This window comes from Rhinopithecus bieti, unplaced genomic scaffold (assembly GCF_001698545.2).
Source record: "Rhinopithecus bieti isolate Rb0 unplaced genomic scaffold, ASM169854v2 scaffold_41913, whole genome shotgun sequence".
Taxonomy (NCBI): domain Eukaryota; kingdom Metazoa; phylum Chordata; class Mammalia; order Primates; family Cercopithecidae; genus Rhinopithecus; species Rhinopithecus bieti.
The window spans coordinates 6,320,332-6,329,699 of NW_016818964.1; positions in this window are offsets into that span (position 1 = coordinate 6,320,332).

Sequence of the window (9,368 nt, forward strand, 5' to 3'; positions counted from 1 at the left end):
GTGGAGCTTACATTCCAGTAGGAGACAGAGGCAACAAGTAACAAACAAGTTTAAAGCAACAAGTAACAAACAAGTTGAAAGGTGATGTAGAGAAATGTAAAACAGAGAGAGAAAGTGAGGAGATCTACTGCAGAAAATATGGTCATTGAAGATGTCTCTGAAGAGGTGACATTTTAGCAGTGACCAAAGAAAGCAAAGCATGTAAAAAAACTAAAGAAAGGTCATTCTATGAAGAAGGAATGACAAGGTACCAGCATTTTAAAGGACATGACAGTGGCCCATTGGAAGACAGCATGACACCCAGTGAGGGAGTGTTGTCTGGGGATCTCTGAGCTCAAGCAAATGCATGCACAAATGGTCATCCCCAGCTGCCACTGACTAGCCTCAACATTTTGGGCAAGTCCCTTTTCCCTGAAATTGCTTCCCAATGGAAGTTCCGGAAAATCCAAGCATGAGAAATAATGAGATCCATCATGCATTCTTGGTGAAGTATTCTTAGTACAATTGTAAAGTCTTTCTTCAGAATGAAATCCAAAATTTGATCAACAATGGGGGAAAATGATAAAGTTACCCTTAATGTAGTAAGTGGACAATAATTCTCTGAAGAAGACAATGAATGGGGGTAGATAACTCTGCCAGCAACTTCATATCCATATCCAGTTGAAGTGTCATCTTGGAAAGAAGATACTCACTTTTCAAGCCAGAAGACACATGATTTAGGAGAGTATGCCTATATTTCCCTGTTGCCCTGATAAATACATGGAAGGCATAGGCAGAAAGACAGAAATTCAGTAATTGTTCCAGAATAAAAGAACTTTGACCCCTTCCTTTGAAAATAAAAACAAAATAAATTCATGAGTTGTTCATTAATACATTATTTTATCTGTTATATCTATTATGTAAAAGATTGCTTTATTTTCTTTCAATGTTTTGGGGTTTCATTTTAAACCTGTCAGTTGAAAGAATGCTTAAAATTTGAAGCACTTGTTAATAGTTGAGTGCATGATGATAAAAGCACTACTGCTTTTAAAGACAAACCACAAATCTTAGGCTTATAAGATAAAAGTTCAGATCACAGCTTTCCATTTACTGGCTGTGTGACCTCAGGCAAGTTACTAATTCTGTGTCAACTACGATTGCATAGTCTGTATACTGGGAACATCACAGTCTTCCAACCTACTTCATGGATGAAAAACAAATATGAATGCATTTTCTTTGTAAATAGCAACACATTGACAATTATGAAGAAGGAGAAAGAAAAGAGGAGAAAGACAAGAAAAACAGGAGGAGGAGAAGGAGCAGGGGAGAAAGAACTTAAGTCTTACTCATTTTAATCCCATTTAGAGCAGAGATCTAACTAGAAGGATTTGATGGCAATTGGCAGTATCTCAGACCAAAATTCTCTTTAATAAGTCCAATACAATTTCCAGAGCTGCACATGTTCTTTGAGTTTATTCCTTCTCCTTTTTTTTTGTCTTCAGTGTTAAGGGATTAAATATTCCTCAGAAAGTAGCATATTATATTGATATTGGCCATCATTTGAGTTTTATGGAGTCTCCACTGTCAATAGAATAAAGAACACATTTCGCTAGAATTTTAGGGCTTTCGTTATTTGTTCTTAATCTGCCTAACATGATTTTGCTTTCTCTAAAACTATTTAAAGATCTGGAACCTACCCCAGTTTGCCTAAATGCAGAGGAAACTGTGAGAAAAATTAATGATAGGGGTAGACTCTAAAATTTTCCTACAGCTGGGGAGGTAGGCAATTGATCCTAGGGTGACATAGAAATGAAAAGCAAGTTGGAAGGCGAATGTTGAAAGTATGAGTAAAGGTGTTCAGAGGCATGGATATTTTACAGAAGATTAGTCTTGAGATCCTTTCCACCACTGCAGTAGACAGGTATTGTGTTTTCCTGGGTAAAAAATACCCTTAAGATTCAGAGTATTGAAATGCTTTTATTAAGCTTATAACCAGTAGAAGTGGACCTAGAGTCCAGGTCTTCAGATGCTGAAAGATGTACTTTGTTGACTGTATGCAGCTAGTGGTTACATTGTGGAGAGTCTCAGAATCCAGACTAAGGAGTATGGAATCTTGGCTATAGGGTAGAGAGTCCAATGAAGAGTTTTGTGCTGGGAAGTGATTTGATGAATGTGAAAGCTTGGTTCAGAGGCAATAAAATGTTCACGGTAGGTCAGTTTGGAAGTAGCTGGATCTGATTCACAGTAACAGCAATGCGAATAGTCAGAAAGAGGCAGATGTAAGAAATATTTGAAGGAAGGTACATGCAAAGAAGTTCTCAAAGGCAAAAGGGAAGCCTGGGAGATGTGAAAGACTTGGAATTACATGTAGAAGATGAAGAGCCAGACCAAATGGGACACAGGAAAGACATAGGTTCCAAATGGGACCCAGATCAAAATGGGACCTGTGTACAAAGGTACATTCTTGTGGGTTGTGCATGGTGGATGAAGTTTGCATTGCACACTATTTGATTCCTCCTGGAGGTGACAATAGGTAGTTGCTAACCCTGGAATCAGTATTGTTCTCTGAGATTTAAAATAATGAAATCCACACGTAATGGGTAGGTTAGCCCTCTGTGGGCTCCAACCAAGTAAACGATTTCTAACTGTGCATTGAAGTGTGGGTACAGCTTTAATCCCAATCCGGGGGCTCAACAATAATGTCTGAGAGTTAGAATCGGAATGAGGATATCGTTTAAGAAGTGGGTACCTTTGTTATGCTTACCAGGAGAAAACCCTTTGTCAGCAGCCAAGGACACAAAAACAGGATATCCAGCCATCTAGACCTGACAGTGCTCAAAAAGTGTTCAAGTAAAATTAGTCCCTCACACAGAGTCTTTCTGGTGGTGATGCAGGTGTGGGTTTACCCTAGCCAGGTGTTAGAACCACGTCTCCACTTTCTGGGCCCTGATGCTCTGCTCACTAAGCAACTTTAAGCGTCAGTGCTTTCTCAGTGTATCTACCTACAAAGAGTAAGTATTTTGTTCCACATTAGTATTTTGAGCATTTTGTCAAACTGAGTCAAACAACATTTTGGAAGCTATACATCTGACTTTATGAGCTTGGCTACTGTCAGTCTAGACATGAGGCCATTCTGCCAATCTGATTGAGTTCCAGAATGCACAAAGATGAACAGAAAGTTCCGGTTTGGACCACGGTGTATATATGATTTGCTGTTTCTAGAAATATTCTTCTGTGATTATATGCTTCCCTTTCAGATGATAACACTCTGTGAACACTTGATTGATTAGGAATAGGTCACCTCTGTGTGAGTTCCTGGATGGACCCATCTAGGTCAAGTATACTTACCTTATATCTTTTGCACAGGAGGCACTCAGAAGAGAACAAATGAATGACAGTTTGTTCATCTTTAGCTTACAAAGGTGCTATTTTGATGCCATCTATTTTTCTTTTTGTGAACTATCTTCTCTAAATCTTTTCTGCCACCAAAATCAGTATTGGTAGAAGCGAGCATTCTTATAAACATTTCACTGTGCTCAAACCACAAGGCCCTTTATTAATGACACTTCCAAGCTCTGTTATTGTGCTCAAATTGGCAAAGGGGAGTTCTGTGCTCACAGAATGTAATTCAAGAACCAATAAAAGTTGATTACATACATACGAAACGTATGGACTGGGGGTAGGAGTCTTGGATGGCTTGCAAAGCGGGTGTCATGTTTCATCTTCTGCATGGGGTTTTATGGGAGGCCCGCATGAAGCCACAAACATCTACATTGTCCCTTTCATTGAACATCATGTAAACAGAATCATGTTCTCATTCAAAAATACATCTGCAAGATCGTAGTTCAGAAAGAGGTCTAGGTTTTATATCAATTTTAGCTCCAACTGGAGAGTCTTGCAAGAAACTCAGTAATTAATTAGGAGGTGCACTAGGCCATCTTTCCCTATGAACAGTTAAAATAATACAGACTGTTAGTTCACCAATTAGAGTTGTGGCAGCTGGAGGTACATGATCTGATATAACGGATGAGTTTTTTCTATTTTAAAATAAATGCAAAAATAAAGCTATATGCCCCTCCCCAATTATAGCATCTACTGATATGTGTGATTGGGAAGGCTTTGCTGTTTTTCAGAGCTAAAGAAATGCCTGGATGTTCACTGGTGTTCTCTGAAGCCTTGGTCATAGGATTACCTAAGCCTCGTTTGAACCCGTGTTGAAACACAGCTACATCAGGGTAGCGATGTGGCAGCTGTTTCCAGCCCCACAGCACAGCTGGTTTTGAGCAGGAAATGAGGGAGACCTTCTCTAGGGAAAACTACAGGGAATTTTTGGTGAACAGAATGCAATTACCCCAGCTGGAAATATGCCAGGTTATGATGGTACACACCCGACTGTTGCAAAGGCATCAGGGCTCTCTCCCACATGGACTGTGTTTTAAACAGAAGACAGAATGAACATATAATTATGATCCACTTAATCACTATAAGGTAATTATGATGATGTTAATAACTATGATATTTTTCAAAGAAGCTTCTTTAACTTTCCAGGATTAAGAGGGAAAAGTGGTGGACTCAACAATTGAAAACAGTAGTCTCAATAATAAACAAATGGTCTATCAGTCATAGCACCACCTTGATCTACTGCTTCAACATAAGTGGCTGGTATGGATTCATTCTTGAGTAAGTGCTGGTGACTGCTCCGCTGGTGAAAATTGAGCCTGCTCTTGTCAACATAGAAAGCAAGTCTGGCCTGTAGCACCACAAACTCTTTCGAGAAACTGCATTTGTTTTAGAGTTTTACAAACTCTGTTTACAGACATTTCCTCTGTGCTCTCATGGCAATTTGAAAAGTAATTCGAAAAGATGTGTGTTTTTATGATTCCCAATTTGCAGATGAGAAAACCAAGGCTTAAAGAGATGAACTGACTTGCTTACAGTAATATACTGGTAAGGGTTAGAGTGATTACACTGCATTAGTCCTTCCACTTCACCTCTTTTCCAGAGAAAATTTGAATAATGCACATTCATTCTTCCCCTCTGGAAATGCTAATTTATGTTTCTTGACACATTTTTTAGTGCTGGATTTTAAAATTATGTAAGAAGTAGTTTTGAAGCTGAAGCCATCAGAAAGTTCAATCATGACTAGTTGACTAGAAAATATATTTGATAATAAAAATTCAGTTCAAAAAAATGGATTACATAATCCATTTTGCTAAACATAGCCTGCAAGAATCTAATGAGAGTCAACTCTGAAATCAATCACTCGAGAAACTAAATTGTTAAAGTTCTTGTGAAGTAGTTTCCTGACAAATGGCATTCTTTGACAGAGCGTCTGGGTAAATATGGTGCACTCATGATTGATCCTCAAGAATCTTGTGTTATTTTTAAAAGAATGTTTCATTTTTATATTTATATTCGGTTGCCATGAATGACACACATGGATTCAAATTTGAGTTCCACCACTATTTAAATGACCTTGAATGTGGTCCTTCATTCTAGAGTGAGTCGTCAGAAGACGGAATAAGACTGACATCATAGGCATAGCTGTGGATGATTAAATGATATATATGAAAATGCTCAGGATGACATCTGACACAAAGTATGTGCTCTGAAGCTTTAAAAAATCATTTCCAGAAGTTATTTATAGTTACCTACCTTCAATCAAAATAAAATACTAAAGGAATTTAGAGGACATACTTCTTAATACATATATTAATTTTCATGATAGTCTCTTGATAATTAATTTGGGGATTTAAATTGAAACGTTGAATGAACTCAACCACATTTAGAATTGCAGATGCAAAAATCACAGAAATAGGAGCATAGCAGAGAACTGTTTCAGATTATCAGAAGCCCAAGGCCCTCGAGTACCCTAAAACTAGTATTTTTCTATTTGGTGGATTGTTGGCTATATTTATTTATTTACCTAATATTTGTTAAATGGCTATTAAATGACAGGCAATGTCCTAGGTGATGAAAATGTAAAACTTCAAAGGAGAAATAAAGATAAAAAGTGTATTTTTTTAATCTCAGGAGAGTCACAGAATAGCTGCTTATCAGATGTGGAGAGAAGTTATTTTCATATAATAATTGTATTTATTTAGTAGTGATGGTAACTTAAGATCAAATTCACTCGGAGACTCCTTTATGGTTTCTCAATAATCTCTAGTGTTTGGAAGCATCAGGAATCTTCGGTTATGAATCATTTGCTGAAAAGGGGAAAGATGGTACTGGATGGTGATCTGGTATACTCAGATGTCATAGGTCTTCCTTCTTGCTTCCATCTGGGGCCCCTTTATGTTGGCTAGCAGGATTCTTGTATATAAAAGGGCAATGCTGAGATCGTGCCACTGCGCTCCAGCCTGGGCGACAGAGCGAGACTCCATCTCAAAAAAATTAAAAAAATAAAAAAACTAATTTAAAAAAAGGGCAATGCTGCTTTCTAATATATAAACATTTTGATTCCAGGTCTCATTTCGCATGATGTCTCTGAGAAACAAATGGGACATCTGGCATCAAGTCATCAATACCATGCGAGGCCAGAGTAGCGGATGCAAACAAACTTGTTCCCCTTCTTTTATAAGACCCAACTTTTGTCAATTCAATCAGAAACATTTTTTAATTTTTTTTTTTTTTTTTTTTTTTGAGATGGAGTCTCACTCTGTCGCCCAGGCTGGAGTGCAATGACGCGATCTCAGCTCACTGCAACCTCCGCCTCCCGGATCCAAGTGATTCTCCTCCCTCAGCCTTCCATGTAGCTGGGACTATAGGAACATGCCACCATTCCCGGCTAATTTTTTTGTATTTTTAGTAGAGGTGAGGTTTCGCTGTGTTGGCCAGGCTGGTCTTAAACTCCTGACCTCAGGTGATGCACCTGCCTCGGCCTCCCAAAGTGTTAGGATTATAGGCGTGAGCCACCACACCTGGCCAATTTTTAAAATTCGTTATTATGCTTTGCAACATAGACAGTGCTCTGTATTAAGACTAGAGGGAAAATAATCTTCAGGGCACGGCCAGTTCAGAGCTGTCACCCCCAGCATCTTATCTCTTTCTCATGGTAGCCAATAAAAATAAATGAGAAGGAACAATAGAAAAGGAAAGGAAAGAGGAACAAGAGAATAACAATTGCAAATCTGGAAGGCTCCCTCACACCTACTAAAACTTTTGTCTACAATTAGATATCACTATTTTTAGCATTCCTAGCCCAGTCTCCCTCCCAATTTAATTGGTCTGCATGTGCCAATGAGTTTCTACAGAAACATGGTTCTGCCGCCTTGCAAGTCCTACCTTGATATGTAGTATCTAAATTTCTTCCTTTTCATTGTCCAACTTGTGACCTTTAGAAAAATTCACAATGTTCATTATCCATTTATTTTCAAACCAGTCTTATCTCATTCTTGAAACAATTTTGGGTACTGGAGAAATATAGTCTGGCTAAATTTTCAAAATGATTTTGTTTAATTTTCAGTTGATGACCTGTGCTGAGAAGAACATAGGGCAAGGAATTAGCAGGGATGTAGGCTGTATCCTAAATGACTCTTGCTGTGCGATCTGAGGAAGTTACCAGACATTTTTAGTTTCCTTGTCCACAGAATGAGTGGATTGAACCCTAGATATCTTTCAGCAATTTATTCAGCAATTACAGACAATATTTTGACCCTGATGTCTCATAAAGTAAGTCATTATTGACCCAATATAATTTTTGTATCATTTCTTCATTTTATGAGAGCATTTAAGGCCACAGAAATGACTGGCATTCACTCTTCCTTTTCAACTTATCAAATACTGATGTCTCTAAGTATTTTTTTTCATTTCCTTAAAGAGAAGAGCTGTCTTTTTTCTTTATGACATTTTTATAGATGGAATTAGTCTCCTCATCACAGTAAACTGAAGCAACATTAAAATAACTAACAGGAAGCCACAAACACATGCATGTGAGTATGCACACACACACGGACACACACACACTCCTCCACCGGAAATTTGGCAGTTATGGAGTTAGGGAGATACGGTGGGGTGTTGGGCGGGGGCATTTTTTCTATCTTTTTCTTCTTGAGTATCTTTGGGATCAAAATTTGGCAAGTTACTGTGGCATTTCTATTAGGGTATGGTGAATTGGGGAAATGAAATATGAATTGAAAATAGGACTTAGGTAACATGATAATTTACATAGACTCTTTTGTGCCAGTAAGAGATGCTGTTTAGGGGTAACTGGGCTTTTGGAAAAGACATCTAGCTTCTTTATATTTCGCTATCCCTTTTTTCACCATCATCCTCTCTAGAAGCCCCAAGCGTGGAGAGTTTGGAAGCTGCCTTTAACATCAGGTGGCAAGCCACACCCCTGTGCCCTTGCACCCTTGCCGTGAGAGTGCACCATATTTTTCATTTCTTCAACTCACATTGGCAATCTGTTTCAGCATAATTTACACATTTACACATTTTAGAGAGCAAGGCACAGTCATGCAACTTAATTCCAAAAAACATAAGCACTGAAGGCTGCCTCTGTACATTAGCTTTGCAAAGCATATGAATGCCTTTACAGAAACCCAGTCCAAGGCACACGGCTGTTTGGAATAGGTGTCAGGAGGTACCTGCTGCTTGTCATTTTCCAACCAATGTTCTCTGGAGTGTCCTTACTTGGTTGACTTTTCAGTTCTGATTTGGGGTCAGCAACTGGTTTATTAGCAGAGGTACTCTAGTAATTGCACAGAATGGAGCGTGTCACCTCTCCTCTCTCCAGTCCTGTGGCTGCAACCCTTAAGGGTGAGCTTACCCCTCTGGGACTTCATTTTTATTTCCATAGAAAGAAAGAAAAATAGTCCTTTAATAATCTTGTGGTAAGGAATTAGTGAAAGAGCCTTAGCATAGTACGTCCTCAAATGATACCAGTTTCCTTCTCTTCTTTTCACCAGTGGGACATGGTTCTCTGTTTTTCTTTTTAAAAAAGGAAAAGGACAAATCATTTGCAGAACAAAGTGTGTCTTGCATCTCTCCGGAGGAAGACTCCTCTGAAAGGCACTGTTTGTGACCCCCTGTGACAGTTGTCTTGGTATACAAGGTAATTGAGCTTCTCTCCTATTCAATCGGGCTGCTTCCTTAAAAATAGTGATTAAAACAGATTTACTGGAGGGCAGGATGACATTTATATGGACTGGAGGCATTTTCCTGTTCATTTTGTTTGGGGAGTAACCTTTCAGAAAGGGTAGATTTAATTTAGGGAACACTTCATTAAGCGGGAATTGATCACTAGAAAGTATATTCTTACAATAAAAAATGCCATCATCTCCGAAGACTGGCTCAGTTAAAAAAAAATCTGACAGTTAAGGGAATTGAGGATTTGGGGAGGTAGAACGTGCTTCTTTAAGTTGGTGGATTTTAATTTCTTTCCT